Source organism: Pinus tabuliformis, chromosome 4_2 (genome assembly GCF_031772625.1).
Source record: "Pinus tabuliformis cultivar Carrire ecotype Pingquan chromosome 4_2, CPIR1, whole genome shotgun sequence".
NCBI classification, from domain to species: Eukaryota; Viridiplantae; Streptophyta; class Pinopsida; order Pinales; family Pinaceae; genus Pinus; species Pinus tabuliformis.
In genome coordinates this window covers 829,916,210-829,935,609 of record NC_142304.1, presented here as the reverse complement: position 1 = coordinate 829,935,609, position 19,400 = coordinate 829,916,210, and the positions used below count along the sequence as shown (strand labels likewise).

Sequence of the window (19,400 nt, the reverse complement as noted above, 5' to 3'; positions counted from 1 at the left end):
CAGCTTCTAACCTCCCTAGCAACCAGCCCAATGCCTTAATTTATAGTGCAATGGAGGGAAGTTACTAGGTCCTCCTTGAAAGGGATAAAGTCTTCCTTCAAAGGGACAACTCCTCTCATCAAGGGATTAGCTCCTTCTCTTTTGGGATGCATGAACCACCTAAGAGTGAACAATCCATGTCAAAATTCCTTCTAGAATCATCTAGAATTAACCCAAAGTGATTTTTTAAGAATAAACTTGCGCCTTTTTGACCTTCACAGGGGTCCGCACCCACTCCTTTAGAGAAAGAGTGGGCAGGTCCGCAGGTAACATGAACAGGGGGTGCGGGACCGCAGGTAATAGTGAGAGAAAGTGCGGAACCAGAACTTTGTTGATTTTCAATGTCTTTCTCTCATTTTCAAAGCTTGACTTAAAGAGTTGAGGTCTGAGACTTGCTTAGGAGGACAGTACAAGTGATGATCGACCCATACTGACTGAAAATAGTCATGGTGACGATATTTTTGGGTAACATTGAGATCACATGAGATGGTCATAGGACGTGCATTCAGCCTAACCTGAATGATATTTATGTTGCTGTCACTCTTGATGATTGATTGCCTTCCATTGCATATTTCTTCAATTTACAGCTTGAACATAGAAAGGGGCCTTCCCAAGAGCGCATATTTCCTGAAAAAAAGGATCCAGCATGCACAGAAATTCCCTCACTAGGTGTGATGTCAGTTTGACAGACAACACAAGCGAACAATCCTGATACTGTCTGCACCCTATATTCTGAGCCCAGCCTGCAATGTCAAATACTCAATTATTAGCATGACAGACTTGCAACAAGATGCATTCTACAATATTTTCTACAACTAGTTTATTTTTCAGTACATCACATAGAAAAGCAAGGATTTAATCCTTCATAGCTGAGACAAAGATATACAAGGCCATTACAGAAGAAGGCTCCCTTGGACTTCTCTTACCTCAGTATAAATAACATACCAAATCCTAAAAGGAAGGAAACACCATTCTATATTAAATGCCTAGAACCCAAAAAACACATAAGAAATAGATTAATGCTTTTACTAAGGTTGAACCGAGTATAAACTAAATCTGTTAACAGGAAAAAGATTATTTAAAAAAAAACCATATTGAAAAATTGAAAATTCAAAAATGCCAAAATATAAGCAGGCATTACCCATGCATAGCCACAACCCAAATTTGCAACACAATTATCCATTTTTAATAGAAATTTGTAAACATAGATTGTCCACATTCAAGGAGCAACAACTCAGATGCAGTTTATCATGCTTTGTTCTGAATCCAATGGTAATTCTGTGTTTACAAAACATAATCGACTGCAAGGACCCCTCTTCAAATATTTCCTGGACAATGACTATATTTTGCTGCTTTTCAATTGACTTAGACGATGAATTAGTGGATTTCCTTATGAAAAAATTCTTAAATTTTCCTTCCTTCTTAACTGGAGCCGGTGGTGCGGATTTCTCAGGTGGGATCAAATCCACCACAATGCATGTAGTTTCATCCCTAAGTCCTCTCATCCTCAAAGCCTCCTACAGCTAAATCAGTTAGGCTAGGATAGAAAATAAACTTAAATATGGTGACATTGATCGCTTATCCTTGTCAACAGTATTTGTACCTTAACAATTTGTTTTGCAACAAGTTCTACTCGCAAGCCTCGACAGCAATTTGCAGCCTTCTCAGAGCTCAATGCATCCCAAACACCATTAGTTGCAATGATAAGCCTTCCTCCAACATTCAATAGCTATTGAAACAAAAAATTACCAGTCTAAATCAAACAGACACATTTTGACCGGGTATTTTTTTCCTCCAGTAAATGGATAAAATCGGTAAAGGATTAGAAGGGAAAAAGATGTTGGTGCACCTTCACTTGTTTTACATGAGGTATAGGTACAATTTACTCGCCCACATCCATATCCCCAATAGACCTAGACAAACAGAGACCTCCTGGCCAACATCTCAATGGTCCAATCTACAAGTACAAAGAAAATGTTCCAAATTACAGCCATTGAAAAATTTGTTGATAATTCTGGTAAGAGAACAATTTAGTTTAGAAAATGGCTTTGAAAGCAAGCATGACCATTAAACATGAGATAGATAAAATACAAGAGCTTTTATGTCAAGCCTAATGGAGGCCTTGTAGATAAAATTTAAGCACAATAATTTTTAAATTATTAGTACTTTTACAAAAGAAACTGCAAGTGTAAGTCTAGGGTAGGCCATTTTGTAGCAGAATGGTACACCATATGTAAATAACTTTGATGCTTATAAACTCATCAAAGATAAAACGAACAAATATGACGCACTTTAGCGAAGATAAAAACATCCGATTGTGACCAGCAATCATAAATTTGCACAAAAGAAGCACGGTCAAGTTTTACGAGCCTTTATTGTAGTATGTAAATTTACTTCTTTATGTATATATATCCCACAAATGATTGTGCAGATTCCTACCTCGACTCCACCTACAGTGTTCAATCTACCAATCTCACCACCAATGGCCATTATGCGCTCTCTCCTATAGTATCATATATCAATACAAATCAAGAGCTTGAAACAATAAACTGGCTAAACAAAGACTGCTTTCCACAATCAACTGACCAAAGGAATACAGACACTCGTATAGCACAAAGGGTCATGGTTTGTTCTGCATCATGGCAAGAATCTTACTCTTCAAGATTGGCCTGAAGCGTGTGATCAGCAGTTAAAAGAGAAACCAACCCTCCAGGCGATTCAAAAATGCAGCGAGAATCACCTATAGATGCTACCGTGACTGTCCAGCCATCCATTATCACAAAAGTAACAGTGATTCCCGATGTTTGTTCTGGTAAAACCAACAGATATCAGAACAAGAATGATCGGAAGCGCCACTAGTAAAGATATACAAGACATTCAGCTAACAAAATATTAATGGCACATCCATAGGCATATATCTATATACCTTTGACCTGAAATTCTTTGTCGGTTTTGACAAAGCCTGCGACCATGGCTCTTGGCAACGCTGATAACTAGTCTTCTCTACTCAAACTTGTTGTCATGGCACTCATAATATCTTTTAGTAGATTTTCCCTTTGAATAGAGCTGTCGCTGATCCATTATGCCCATCGAAGGTCTGAAATGACAAAACAACATTTATCACTCCACTTGCTCATTTCATTTCTTGATTCACACACAATACAATGCAATTTTCAAACATGGGAAAAAAAATTATGTGCCTAAATGCATTTAAGGGCTCGTTTTCTTTCTTTGTCCTAATAAATCAACAACCGACAAAATTCCGAAGAACAAAGACCTGAAAATTAGACATCGCAAACCAAACTCACAACTTCTTTTACGACCCCCCTCAACCCTTGTGTTTTCCCACGGCGAAATACTATTTAGTTATGCACAAGGTACGAGTTCAAATCTCTTTGCTCGCACAAAGAAACCCCTAAGATTTAATTGGTAAATAATAAATAAAGACCGACAACCGAGGAACCTAAACCATAAGCTGAACAAAACCAAATAAACATAAAATTTCTAAATAATTGCCACAAGAGGATAAGCAGAACATACCGCAAAAACAACAAAGGTAGAGGACCCGTCCCCTGGAATTTTTTGGCATTCCAATTTCAATTCCTTTATTTTCTTATTCCTGGTGATTGTATCCTTCAGAAAATATAGAAAATACTTTCGAGGTCTACAATTTCATACACAGTCATTCTAAAAGGCATGGAGAAATCAGCCTTATTGGTGATGGCTTCAATTTTTGGGACTTGTGCAATTACCAAGACAGTGGGATACTTCAGAATAAGCCTGCAGACTATTTGGAATAATAGCAAATGAAAATTCAATATAATATCAAATGCCACCAAGGTTAGTTGATAACAATCTAGCAGAGATAGCCCCAAGGATTAGCTTGGTTAGAAGATGCTTTAGTGCAAATACTCAAGGAGGTCTCGGGATCAAATGTCATTGAATATCTAGTGGTTACCAGCAGTAGCTAAACAGAGGAAAAGTGTGGAATCCATAAGGAATTCATAATATGCAGGCTTGTGATTACCAACAGTATCTAAACAGGGGAGATTGTGGAATCCACAAGAAGCTCATAATATGCAAGCATTTGAAGGGCTATATTTGTAAAAAAAATAAAAAACAACCATGTAGAAATGAAGTGAATGAGATTTACTGCAGATATACATGAAATGGAAAAAATAGAACAAGAGAACCCACCATAATAGGCATTTTCCAAGCTTCCATGTGGAATGTAGTCATAAACCAACAGCTTTTCCTCTATACCCCAATAGAAAGCTTGAAGGCAAACAATGTTGGGATGTTTAACCCTACAGATTGCTTTAGCTTTTGCTTCAAAATCCTTGTACCTTTCCAAACCACCATCACCAAGTCGCCTTACTGCAAAAGTCATCCCATCTTCCAGAACTGCCTTATACAATATAGTATAACCACTGGCACCCAATATATATGTAGATTCTCTGAGTAGCTTATCTAATTCCGTCAAGATCTCCATTTAATGTCACAAAAGTTCCTTGCTGTTGATCTCCATTGTCTGAGACACTTCCATATGAGCTCTCATCAACTTTTTTAAGGCAGAGCCATCCAACTCTACCCGAACTGGAAGAAAAATCTCCATTGTCGTCCAACTGAATATTCCTGGCATTAGGCCCATCCTCTGACTCCTTCTTTCTTCTTGTTCCCCAGTAATGGTACACAAAAACTACGCAAAGGAGGCTTATCCCTGCAAAATCGCCAACTACAATCATGGTTTTGATAAATTATCATTTTTTGCTGAGATGAACATGTATATATAAATATTCTAACCTGGAAAAAGTGCAGTTTCTTCTTTGTATATGCAAACTATAGCTAAACCAATAAATATAATTTTCATTATTGATTTGCATCAATTTCTTTTGGTCCAACCAGCAATTAAAATCCATCCCTTGCCACTGCAACAATAATACACCATATATCACCTTCCCATTAAAACTGAGAATGAGCTGCAAGTAAACTGTGAGAATGCGGATGCCTCATAAGCATGGAGTTAAGTTTGATCCCTGAGCTTTTCTACAATCCTCAACTGTAAAAATATTGAAATTTTTAAAAAGACTCTGGCAATGTCAAATACTCAATTATTAGCATGACAGACTTGCAACAAGATGCATTCTACAATATTCTACAGCTAGTTTTTATTTCAGTACATCACATGGAAAAGCAAGGATTTAATCCTTCGTAGCTGAGACAAAGATATACAAGGCCATAATAGAAAAAGGCCTCCTTTGGACTTCTCTTACCTCAGTATAAATAACATACCAAATCCTAAAAGGAAGGAAACACCATTCTATATTAAATGCCTAGAACCCAAAAAACACATAAGAAATAGATTAATGCTTTTACTAAAGCTGAACCAAGTATAAACTAAATTTGTTAACAAGAAAAAGATTATTTAAAAAAAAACCAGATTGAAAAATTGAAAATTGAAAAATGCCAAAATATAAGCAGGCATTACCCATGCATAGCCACAATTCAAATTTGCAACAAAATTATCCAATTTTAATAAAAATTTGTAAACATAGATTGTCCATATTCAAGGAGCAGCAACTCAGATACAACTTATCATGCTTTGTTATGAATCCAATGATAATTTTGTGTTTACAAAACATAATCTACTACAAGGATGCTAAGCTGGAAATGGCTATCTACCTCTCAACGAGCATTGCTGACCCCTCCTCAAAGATTTCCTGGACAATGTCTTTGGAGTCACCTTCTATAGTCACACAGGGAGTAGGCTCCCTTATTGGTTCAATTAATAATTGGTCCAGTGGGACCATTGCCAACCTTTTTTCTCTATAACTGTAAAACCTTTCTAGATCTTCTTGGTCAAAAAGTAGTTGTGCCATATGCTTCACCTCTACAAAGGTGTTTTCCTGCAAAAAGATATCATCAAAAACATCCTCCTCATTAGTGAATACTTTTATTTTCACCAAAGTGGTGAAATTCTTGATAGTGCCAAACGGGTCATATTACCATCCAGGGAATTTGGGTAATTGTAGAGATAGGATATTCTCTACTTCTTTGAATGCGTGTCCTAGGTCATGTAGTGCAAATTCTCCACACTATACAGGGAATGCAGGCCAAATGGAATTTTTTGATTTTTTTAGTGTATGGCTCATTCCTCCCTCACTATCTGTTTGATATTCTATCTCCCTAGCCATCAATTTATCTGGAACATAATATGGGAGGATATGGGGGGAGATGATGCTGTCAAAAACTTTGATATATGTAAATGTTTCCTCCTTGAACGATATAGCCACTGGGAGGATGTCAACTTCATCTTCTTGGGAAAACCTGGGGGCATCTCGATTATAAAGCCACTTGTGAATAGGGAGCATAACTCCATGGCAAATCTTGAAAAAATGTGGTTGAAAATTGGATTCCCACATGACCTTGTGGTACATGTGAATGGGAAGTGGATTTCGAACAGTCCATTTCCATCCCATGATGGGGAACTTTGAACTAAAACAAATAGCATCCATAACATAGGCGCTCATAAAAAATGGAGGGTAAACCCTCGAAGCAATACTCCTCCTCCTTCTATACTCGATAATTATTTTTGGTAAATTGACTAACAATATTTGGGCCCAATTCATTATAGTTGCGTTAACGACTACATCTATTAATGACAACCTAGGGAGAACTTAGTACTATCAGGTCTGCCAAACAGTCTACATAACATAGCCGCAACAAAACTATAAAGGGGACAAATAGATATGGTAGTGTACATACCATTTTTGTCTTTCTTGATATTCTCTTCATTTTTCGACCGGGCGCGGGTGCAATCAGCTGGGTCGCTGTTCTCTTCAGAAAACTTCTCTACGAATTTCCTATTGTAGATGACCTCTGGCTCTAGTATGTGGTACATAAGTGGTAGGTTGTCTGGGGTAAAAGACCCGATGACCCCTTGGGTTCTTGTCTTGAATTCTCTGTCTGAGATGTCTACTTCATCGATAACCCATTTTACCATGTCGGTATAAGGGATTATATTTAGCCGAGCGGCTATGCGGTGCAAAAATGAGCAAGCTCTCTCTGGCATGGAAGTGTTTGAGGAATCTCATCTGTCAACTATAACATTTTTTTCCATAATCCTCAGCTGTTCCTCCTCCAGTATGTTGTACAAAGTCTCCCATGTAGAGGTTCCTCTCTCTCTGCTGCATGTGGTATCTGTGAATAGGGGAGTCATCTCAGTCTTCTCAGAGGAAACAACTTTGCCTTTCTTCCCCATTGTTCTCAATGCTCTGCTTTGCAGGTTTTTCTTGAAATGAAGAACAACAACTATCAGACACTCAAAGATGAACATAAAAATGAAATAATGTAGATAGCTTGTAAAGGTGGTAAAAGAAGCATTATTTTGAATGCACGTAACAAGATATCGGATCAAGCTAAATGGATTTTCACACATAAATGCATTTATTTCCCACTAATGCCCACTAATGGTTTGTTATCCCTTAGCTTTATTGCTCATAAATGTTTGCATCGTAAAACACGATGAAAGCTTCTAGGGTGGCGAGCCATTGTACTGCGATGATAGCGATTGTGAAATTTGTGAAGCAATATCATAGATCTCAATATCGCAAGATGTTCATTTTACCATTCTTACCTCCTGTTGTATGTTTTCGAGATGTGAGATGTGAGCCGTCCATTAGCTGTTTCACGTATAGTTAATCTCTAGGTTTATCCTATGCAATAGACTTGACGGACTCGAAATATTTACTTTTAATATTCTAAGGTGTGGGTCCGGGTGTGAATCACATTTTGCAATACTGGTTGATGGTAAGTGCAAAGCATTTTCTTGAATTCCTGAAATGTGATGTGATAAAAGTCAAAGCGCCATCGCGGTTTCACAACTTGAAAATCTTGCTATATCGTTTTTAAGAGAGAGTTCTTTATAAGTTGTGATATGCAATGCGAGACTTAAGCCTAAAAGCTTAAGTACTTCTGTTTTCGTCGAATTTTATGATAATTTAGACCATGGATCCCTTATTTAATTACTTTGCTTGATTTTGGAGGTTTTTAGAAAGGTCCTTTGGCGGGTTTTAGACATGCTATATATGAAGAGGTAAGTCTTTAGTAGTTACCAAAAAGGTTTTGATTGTTATCTTTGCTTTATTAAAAAAATAAAAGAAATGGCTAAATGCTAAGTTTTGCTTTTTGGATGAAACTTTTTTAAAGGGTCTCCATTTAGTTAAAGTAACATTAACTACTATCATTAACAAATGTGGGGTTGTTGAATACCACAATAATTGGCGATTCACTTGGAAGAACTAGTTATCTTTGAGAGTTTTTTGAAATTTCTAAAACTTCCAAAATAAAGATAGTTTTGAAAATAAAACAAATTATATGGAATATAAGGTAAGAAATACTGCTTTCGTAATAAAACAATCATCTGCCTAACTACCATTCTTTTGACTATTCTTTTCTTATAAAAAGTAACATTGTCTACATCAGTCTTTACTTGGTTTTTTAAAGATAAAAGCCATGAGTCTCTCCCCAGATTGGTTTTTGGTTTACTCCGTTGTCATAGGTAGAGCCTCTGCTACCAACAGGCGTTCATAGCCTCGACAGGGTTACCTTTTAACCAGCAATGACCCAGTATTCCACTTAAATCAGAATGAAATTTTAAAGATAAGCTCGTAAGTATACTTATTGCTTTCTTTATTTTCTGAAGTAATTCATTTGTTGCTTCAACTTTTCTGTATTTACTAAAGGACAATGTCTTGGTTTGGTGTTGGTCATTGACAATTCCATTCCCTTGATTCGTAACTTGACTGAACAAGCTGGCTCGTGATGAGACCCCTTGCCTTTTGGTTATTATAATCATAAGCCATTACCTTGTTTTGATATGCTGTTTTGGTAATGTCAGTTTAGTTATAATGTTATGATCATGGTAAGCCAGATCTTGATGAGACCTCTTATCCTTTAAGTTTAGGTATATTTTAGAATTACACTCTAAAAATGAAAATTGACCAAGTGGAGAGGATCATTGGCCCCTAAGAGCTTCTGGACAACAATTGTAGAATTTTTAGAGATGCTTTTCTGGAGAGAGACTTTGCTTGTATAGATTCTTTTCCAGACTGATATAAAGGAGTAGTTTCTTTCTTAAAGTTAAGCTTCATCAAAATCAGATAGTTAAGGAGGAAGATAGTTAATTTAAGAGCAATCAAACTTAACTATACATTTCATATGTGAAGATTATTTTCATTAAAAAATTTACTTATACAAGCGAAAAGTCAAAATTAAAAAAAGACTCTCCTTTGTAAAACCAAAAGGGAATGCTTTTGAATTGGTATTATTATTTCTAAAGGATGGTGGAGAAGGCTTGGATCACCCTATCACGTTCGCAAGCCACAGATTATCCAAAGAAGAGAAAAATTATTCCACCACTGAGCGCGAGGGGCTAGCTATGGTATATGTGCTCTAGAAGTATCGACACTACTTGCTAGGAGGCCACTTTAAGATGTATACAGATCACTCCGCGCTAAAGTACTTGGTCAATAAGACTGTGTTGGGGGGGCACATATGTAGATAGCTATTATTGTTCTAGGAATGTGATTTTGAAGTTGTTGTGAACCCTGACCGATTGAACATGGGACCAGATCACCTTTCGAGCATTGAGACTGGGGAGGAACCTACTAATTTGGAGGAAGGATTACCTGCCGCACAAATTTTTGCTGTGCGCGTCAGGGATGTACATTTTGAAGACATAATACATTTCCTAACAACAGGAACTGCGTCGGAAGGATACTCTGTCCAGCAAAAGAAGGAATTAGTAATGCGCGCGACCGATTTCTCTGTCATTGATGGGCATCTATACAAGATGGGGAATGACAAAATACTATGAAGGTATGTACCTGAATTTGAATGAAGCAACATCCTCGTAGATGCTCATGAGGGCGTCGTGGGAGGACATTATGCAGGGAGAGAAACTGTGGAGAAGATTCTACGTGCAGGGTTTTGGTGGCCAACCCTTCATTAGGATTCAAAATCATATTGCAAGGTGTGCGATGTATGTCAGAGAACAAGTAGGCCATCATCGTGGGATGAAATGCCTTTGAATCCTCAAATGACGTTGCGACCTTTTGAAAAGTGGGTAATAGATTTTTTAGGACCAATTCATCCCCAAGGAAAGACAGGCGCGAGGTATATTATCATTGCAATGGAGTACTTGACTCATTGGGCAGAAGCGCAACCGATGAAGGATTGCATGAGAGTGACTGCTACAAAGTTTCTCTTTGAGCATGTACTGACGTGATTTGGATGCCCACATATTTTGATGAGTGATCGAGGCACACACTTTCTGAATGAAACAATTAACGCAATAACGGAGGAATTTCAGGTGTATCACCAGAAGAGCACACCTTATCACCCACAGGCTAACAGGACAGTGGAGGCGTTAAACAAAGTGCTTGAAAATGTGGTGACCAAGGCATGCAATGCACAACAAAGTGATTGGGACATACGCATACCTGCAATGTTATGGGCTTATCGAACGACATGCAAGAAACTGAAGGGACAAACACCTTTTAGGCTTGTCTATGGAGTGGAAGCCATAATGCCTATGGAATACATCGTGCCTAGTCTATGCATAGTAGTGTTCAAAGATATGACGAAGCGCAGAGCCCTAGAAGAGAGGCTCGCGCAGCTGGATGAGCTCAAAGAAGAGAGATTTTTGGCTGGATTTCACGAGCAAGTCCAAAAGTAGCGCGAAAAGGCATGGCACGACCGACATATTAAGATGCGCACCTTTAAATTGAATGACTTGGTTCTATTATATGACAGTAAGTTTGATAAGCTTCCAAGGAAACTCATAATGCATTGGCTGGGGCCGTATGTTATTAAGGAGATTACCAATGGTGGCGTGGTACAACTGGTTAAGTTAAATGGAGATCCCTTCCTAGCTGAATGGCAGTCATTTGAAGCCATACACAGGTTGCTCGACCATCTGACTAGCTGACCGAAGCATAGTCTTAGTGCTCCAGGTAGCTGAAAGGAGGTGCGAGACTATAAACTACACTGCTTAGGAGTTGCGTGATGTCAGGACTACATGAAGTAGCGAAGTGTCACAGGGTCTGCGACAACGCGAAGATAGCTGCACTGGCGTGCAGTCAGCCGGAAAGTGACTGTTGAAGTCACTATTCACAATTTGATGGTTGGTTTCAGGCCAAATAGAGCAGGTGGCAGGCATTTAAGGTGAACTTTATGGGTTAGATTCTTGAAAATCTGTCGCTAATGGAGCATTAATGGACCAAATGTGGGGAGAACGGTCAAATTCAAATTCAAAAGGAACTATAAATTACAAGTGGTTGTCCAGCAAACAACACTTGGCATTTTGAGAACTGAGTTGTTGCACGCTCAACCATTCATGAATTGAGACTTATTCGAGACTCTGAAAGTGAATTCGTTGTTTGAGCAACTACCAGAGACACTAAAAGAACTATGGAGTAGTGCTATGTTAGCACTCGAAGAATCCATGGAAACAGGAGTAGTGACAGCCGAGGAAGCCGCACAGGAAATTGCGGAAGTGGAAGCCCTAGAGAGTACTGAAATAATCGTTGAGGTCCCTAAATCACCACGAACACTGATATCTAAGAAGGATAAGCAGGCCATGATACTTGTGCGCGTCTCGCCTAGAAATCCACTAAGGACCAAGCTCACCCTATAGGAAGATGGGAAGGCCATCAATCTGGAGGCCAAAGAAGAGGAAGAATTTGAAGAAATAATGATGGAAGAGGAGGATGTAGCGATGGATGTTGAAACCCAGGGTGCAGACCTTATTACCCGGTTGCCGAAATATGTTCCTCCATGCAAGGGTAAAGCCAAGGCGCCAAAGGATATAGATGAGAACAAGAGCTCTCTACAAAATTCGTGGCTCCTAGACGATATTATTTTTGAGGGACCGCACTTGGGCGGGTTCCCGTATTGAAATTTGAAGGGACCTCGCAGACCACGAGAAGTTCCCACATTTAGTGACTACGACGCTAATGTGCTAGAAGATAGACACGAAAACTGGAATGATTGAATTGGAGCCGCACAAATGGCTATGAGGTGTTGAGAAGGTAGGGTTGCTAAACTTGCTCTGGGTGCCGCATTACCACCGCACCCTAGTGACCGTTTTCATCATTAGGAAGCTGCTCTTCTTAGTGCATGATGGGTGCTTGTGGCTGGAGGAGCCCATCCCCATCATAGACCATCTGATTCACTAGATCACATGGCTACCTTGCTTAGGGGAGGATCCAACAAAAATTTCAGAGGGAAAAGGTGGCGAGTTGGCCCTCGCAGAGGTAATGAAAAAGAAGTTTAAGTTGGAGAATAAGAAGTGAGGGTATGCCATCTCCAACATCAAAAACCCTGCAGTGAAGGTCGCGACACAAATATTTGTAGGCAAGGTGATATGGAAGTTCCGTGCGGATGAGGTGCCCGTGCCAGTGGTTGCACTAATGGTGTAATGCACAGAAGGGGTCTAGTTCAACTGGGAGAACTATCTATGCGGTGAGTTCCTTGCGAACTTCCGCGAGGCATAGGAGCAGGGAAAAACATTTCATTACGCATGGGTCCTGTTTTCAATCATACTGGTGGCATGGGAGCTGCCCAAGATAGTCAATTCCCTTTCGTCGCGCTGGACCTTCCAGAGGCAACGAAGTACGCTTCACTGTGGGTGACCAAGTATGCACAACGGCTCAGGGAAAGCAAGATATTTTGGGTGCTAATGGAGATGAACATTTGGATGGGGATCAATCACAAGCCGCAATTATCACCCACAGTCTACAATAGTTTGTAGAGCTTTGTAGAGTTCAAAGAAGATTTCCACCATGTCTTCATCAGGGCACGGAAGGACCCTACAAAGATGTGGCATGATTTACTGTATTTGGCGACTGCTGATGTGATATTCGGATTCCTTGAGTCTTGGCCACCGAAGTGGCAGGCTCTAGCTGACTTCGCGGTGGAAACAGAGAAGTCCACCATGTAGCGCAAGAAGGAAGAGACAAAACTTCGGATGGCGTAGCTGGCGGAAAAGTGCAGGAAAGAAGAAGCAATGGCTAAGGCCTAGGTAGCATGTGATGCTACGAAGTTGGCGGAGCAACATAAAACAACAGATGAAGAGTATGAAGGACAAAAGTCACCTTCTCCCAAACGAGAGATAGACACAGAACAAGGTGGCGTGGACCTGTAGACGACGTCCACCTAGCTCAAGCGTCTGCGACCATGACAACAGAAAGTGCCACGTAAGAAGACAAAGGCATCAAAGACTTTGTTCGACCCAATCACCCTCACTGAGGGGGGTTTACATCATATTAGCAAAACGATGAGGGATGTCACCACGAAGGCCCTCCAGCAATTTGCAGAACAACAACAGTTGGAATTGGGGGCTCTCCGGACAAAAATACAAGAGTTTCAGGTGTGCACTACACAGGCTGGCATAGTGTCCACTAGCCTCGCATTTGGCACTTTAGCTGTCGAGGATATGTTGCACGCTAGGGTGACCAATACGATAGTGCTACCAGATGGGGCACTGACCACAAAAAAGGAAGTTGATAGACCCATGGTGAGCAGTTTGAAAGGGGTAGGGTTGAACATGGTTACGCTCCCCCAGGAAACACTCTATCTCTTATAGGATGGAGTCACCGTAGAACTTCGGGCTAGGGAGAGTCACGCTCTACAGGTAATGAGAGAGCAATGCATCAACATTGAGTAGTTGAGCCTGCAACACAATGAGGCCGTGGAGTAGAACAAACAGATAATGTAGGTTGTGGAGGAATCCTACCAAATGGTCTTGGTGTTGGCTATTCAAGCAGAGAAACCAGTGGTGACACGTGTCTGTAAGTTAGCCACAGGGGCCCGTGACGCATGAGCAGAAATGGCTAGGGTTCAGTTGGAGCTGAACCTACATATCACAGAACTAAAGTTGAAGGCTCAACCTTCAACTCTACTGGAGGTTAAGAAAAAACGTACCACTGCGGTTATGACAATGATCATGACGGTTGACAGTGTAATGATAGACTGCATGAAGCTGTTCAAATAGTCATTCGATGTCCTAACCACCCTGCAGGAGGACTCGAATGTGGAGCGCCTAGAGATAGAAGTGTGCAAGCTGCAAAAAAAATATGATGAGGTAAAAGGGACTGCGTAGATGGTTTCCCTTACACAAAGGCTTGAACGAATGCAACAAACAAAGGCGCTCAAGGAACAGGTGGATGCTGCTCGACACAAAGAAGCGGTTTTGAAAGTGTGCCTACAACCATGGATCAATGAGGCTTATACAATTACAACCTCCATTTAAGCAAAGCTCGCACAACTCAGGAGAGGATTCAGGGCAGTAGTTCAACAACAATGGTCACCAAACAACGCATGGAGGAAGTCAAGCAGGCAATCGCTCAGTGCGCTGCCGAAGTTGCAACGATCCAAACAGAGCTAGGAGGTCTTCGCGCTAAGATCTCCGCACCTGCAGAGTGACTCAAGGGTGAGTCACGATGTTTGTGTTGGGGGCCTGTTGCGTGCGGGGTCCCCCAAGGGTAGTTTTGGGGCTTAGAGCCCAGATTTTGGTCCAATGTTGTAATTCCAATGTAAAGAGTCTGCAATTTGTGGGCGCGGAGGGCATAGTTGTTAAAGAGTCATAGGGTTTTCCGCCCTTATTTTGATAATGTAATGTTGGTTGTATAAGATCTACCCATGGTCCACAGACCATGGGATTGTATAAATAGAGCTAAGCTCTAACTAGTTTGATAGCATAATAATGAGACAATGTCGAAGTAATGAAGATGTATGCGAGATAGCTTTGAAGTGTAAGTCTAAGTTTTGGGCCATAGCATAGGTAGAGGCTATGCAGCTGAGTGCGCAGAGGCCTAGTAGTCCACATTTGAGTGCGTGGACCCTGCAGCTGAGTGTGCAGGGTGAGTCGAGTCTATAATCATCTGGAAGTATTAATAAAGAGAAGTTTCCTATCATTTCTACGTATTTATTTCATGTTTATGCATTTGTTATATCGGGTATGAATTTCACTTCTAATGCTTATATGATGCACGGATGTATACAATTGTATTAGTTAAGTAAATGCAAGTAAGAACATCTCTTTACGTGAAGCCATCTAAGATCTGTTAATAATATAAGTAAGATACTTAGCATAGCTTAGGAGATATCATAGTTTGTTGCCTTAACAGCGCGAAAGGACTTTAGCCCCAAGTTAAGGCTGCGCGGAAACCGATTGTAACAGTTCACGAAGGTAATCAAGTGTAGAGAAGAGGTATAAGAAACCTATGCAAAGGTAGGTATAGCTAGAATAAACTAACATTACAACTATCTCAAGGGTGTGGAAACTTGGTTCTAGCATCCCCCCATACTGCTTTGGGTGAGACTTCAGTCCACGCTTCGTGGGATGATGCCTAAAGGGTCAGTAATATAGAAATTTGTTTGGCTACCTAATGCTGAAGTTGGGTCAGGCCCCCATAAGCCAACACTTTGATGAAATTTTTTCCCCTATTGTTAAAATGACTTCAATTAGAACTATTTTAAGTCTAGTGGTAGCAAAAGATTTTCATTTTGAGCAGTATGATGTAAAGATAACCTTTCTCCATGGGGATTTGGAGAAAGAAATATATATGCAACAACCACAAGGGTATGAGGTCAAAGGGAAGGAAAAATTAGTGTGCAAATTGAAGAAACTAGGACTCTCCTTCATTATATTATGTATTGCTGATTGGTTCTAGTGAAATGGAAAGATATGAAGAAGCAATGTAGGTAGAAACTAGGAAGAAGTGGGCGAAAGCCATGGAAGAAGAGATGGCCTTCTTGATGCATAACCAAACTTGGGACATAGTCAAGTTACCTACAGGTCTGTAGGTAAAACAACATTGTAAAATAAATGGGTTTACAGGTTGAAGGAAGAATATGGAGATAAACAAAGGTATAAGGCTAGACTTGTGGTGAAGGGGTTTCACATAAGAAGTTATGTAATTTGATGAATTTTTTTCCCATATTGTTAAAATGAATTCAATTAGAACTATTTTAAGTCTAGTGGTAGAAAACGATTTTCATTTTGAGCAGTTATATGTAAAGACAACCTTTCTCCATGGGGATTTGGAGAAAGAAATATATATGCAACAACCACAAGGGTATGAGGTCAAAGGGAAGGAAAAATAGTGTGCAAAATGAAGAACAACTTGTATGGCTTAAAATAGGCTCAAAGGCAGTGGTATCTAAAATTTGTTAGGTTTATGTCTGAACAAGGATATACTAGATGTCACTTTCACCATTATGTTTATCTTAAAAGACAAAATGATGGCAAGTATATTATATTGCTATTGTATGCAGATGGCATACTTGTTGCAAGGAATAACATGTGAGAAATAAATGTGTTCAAAGGAAAATTGGAAAATTCATTTGCAATGAAGGATTTAGGTGTTGTAAAACAAATCCTTGGTATGAGAATAACTAGAGAAAGAAAAAATCACAAATTAACATTGTATCAGAGTGAGTACATAAAAAAAGTGTTGGAAATATTTAATATGCAGAATGAAAAAACAGTTAGTACACCTTTGGCTATCCATTTCAAACTAAGTAAGGAGATGTGTCCCAAGACTTAGGAAGAGATGAATTATATGTGTGAAGTTCCATATGCACTAGCAGTTGGAAGCTTAATGTATGCAATGGTATGCACAAGGCTTGATATTGCACATGCAATGGGAATTGTAAGAGGTATATGAACAATCTAGGAAAAGAGCATTGGATGGCAGTGATGTGGATTCTCAGGTATTTGAGAGATACCACAAATCAAGCATTATGCTTTGGTGGTTCAAACATTTATCTATAGGGATATGTTGATGCAGATATGGCAGGTGATAGAGATATCAGGAGGAGCACCACAAGGTATGTGTTTACTAAGGGTGGAACAATTTTCAATTGGGTTTCAAAATTGCAAAACATTGTTTCACTTTGAACAATGAAAGTAGAGTATGTTGTTGCTACAAAGGCTAGTAAAGAAATGATTTGGTCACAGAGGTTTATGTATTAATTGGAAAAGAAGAAGGAGATCAAAAGGTTATATAGTGACAACCAGTGTGCCATTCATACTAAAAATAAATTAGCATTTCATTCAAATACTAAACATATACAACTCAAGTACCATTTCATATGGCCAGTGTTGGAAGATGGACAATTGAAGTTGGAAAAGATACACACTAGATAGAATCTTGCAAATATGTTAACAAAAGTTGTAACCAGGGAGAAACTGAGATTCTCCTTAGTTTTGATTGGTCTTCAAGTATGATGATTAAGATGAGAAACATCTAGTTCAAAAGTTGAAGAATTTTCCAACAAGTGAAGCAACAATGGAGATGCTATAATCAGTCTCCAAGTGGAAGATTGTTGGGTGCGGAGCCTGATTATCTTCTTGATTCATAGGTCTTGTTTCAGTTGGGTGTATACCCTAGGAATACTATAAACTCCTCCATGAAGGGGGTGCCCGGGGGGGGGGGGGGGGGGGGTTGTCCTCCCAAGTTGGGGGGTCTGGGGGCTAGCGGGCCCCTAATGGGGGTTCGGGTGCAGCACCCCTGAAGCTAAAAATAGATGAAAATTTGCCTTGTAAAATATTGTAACTTTGTAGTCAATCTGGGTCGTTCATTGGGTGGATGGTATGACGATGGAAGTTATGCCAATTTATGGTTTTTTACCTATAAGGAAACCCTTGGTTTATATGAGGGAATTGTATTGCGATTGTGTATTATTATTCTGAGCAAGAAAGAGAGATGAGACTGTGTAAGAGCGAAGAGGAAATTACAACGGATCTATTGTAGGTTGTATCTCTTCATTTTGCTAGATAATATAAAAGAAAGGACTAGATGTTTCTTCGTGGACATAGTCCAAATTGGGTGAAGCACATATATATGTGTCTCTCTTGTTTTATGCATTTTTTGAGTTTTGTTTCCATAATATTTTATGTGTTCCATTTTTCTGTGATTTAATTTTCTAACAAAATCTAGAGGCAACTAGATTACTTGATTTCTCTACTTTGATAATTGTTTGTGATGTATTTTAATTAAATTCACTAGCTTCTTCTTTCACTTGATTATAATTAGTGTTCTTATCATCAAACAATTAACAAAACAATAAAGAATAATGAGGCAAGATGACACAAGATATGGGCTATGAGTCAGGACCAAAACCTCTCCTTTTGAGAGGAAAACCCATAAGAAATCTTCCGTTCTTATATAAATTCAAATGAAGAATTCCAAGACCTATGACCCTACCAAGACTCAAATACCAAGTCAAATGTTTCCTCTTCTTGGCAAGTCAAAGTAAGTCAACCTTGCCTTGATTCTGCTTTAATGTCTTCTTCGACCTCAAGTTCAAACGAACAACATTAACTGTAATTTATGGCCTCTTTTTAACTCCAACTATTGGTCTCTTCTGTAGAAACCGTAGGATAACACGTGTGAGATTAAATGGAGAAATATGCCTTCTTTTACCTTCGCTTTGTCTCATTCCTTTTCCTTGTGAAATTGGTCCTGAAAACAAGTCTTATTGGCATCAAAGAATAACTTCTTGACATTATTGTAACTCAGCTTCCCTGCAAAAGATATAAACCCTAATATCATCACACGTGTGTGGTGTAGGTGGCCCAAGAAACAATCCTAAAGTTTCGGTCTTCCTCATCCTTCTTTTTTGTATCTAAGAGCCTCCTTGTTCTCCCTTTTTAGTACTTCTTAATTTTTAGTATTTCTATTTACAAGTTTTTTAGAGCGCCTTAATAGGATGACTTGTCCCTCTAGGTAGGATTACTTTCTCCTTTTAAAGGTTGACTTGTTTGTAGCACCATGACAAGGACTTGGAGGGTCTTTGACTCTAACATGACTCAAATAAATTTTCTTTACACTATGTAACTTGCCCAAAATGGTCTTCCATACATGATAATGACTCAATTGACTTGTTGACTCAAAGACAAGCCCTAGAAGCACTCAATGGGTGCTTGACCTATAAATCAAATAACCTTGAGCATGAAACCCATGCCTCAAGAATAACAATAATAATTTTATTTTCTCTTTACATCAAATACATAAAATCATGATTACATATATCATTATGAAGATTGAACCTAGTTACATATTTCAACACTCCATATTAAATAGGGTGGTATTCATAATCCATACAAGATCCTTGGACATTCTCAAACTGAAGAATTATCATAAGAAGAGTTGGATTGATATGCCATCTCATAAGCTACCTCCTTATCTCATGTCAAAGAATCTCATTATATCAACTAGTGTTTTCACATAGCAAGGCCTTGACTAACAACTTTATCTCTCCACAATATCAAATAACAGTGTTGGCTAGAT

At 39.2% G+C, this 19,400-nt stretch overlaps 1 pseudogene; it reads right to left on the bottom strand.

The window, feature by feature from the left end:
- Positions 1–565: 565 nt before the first annotated feature.
- On the bottom strand, positions 566–4,429 carry LOC149172244 (putative protein phosphatase 2C 5; annotated as a pseudogene).
- Between the last annotated feature and the right edge of the window lie 14,971 nt (positions 4,430–19,400).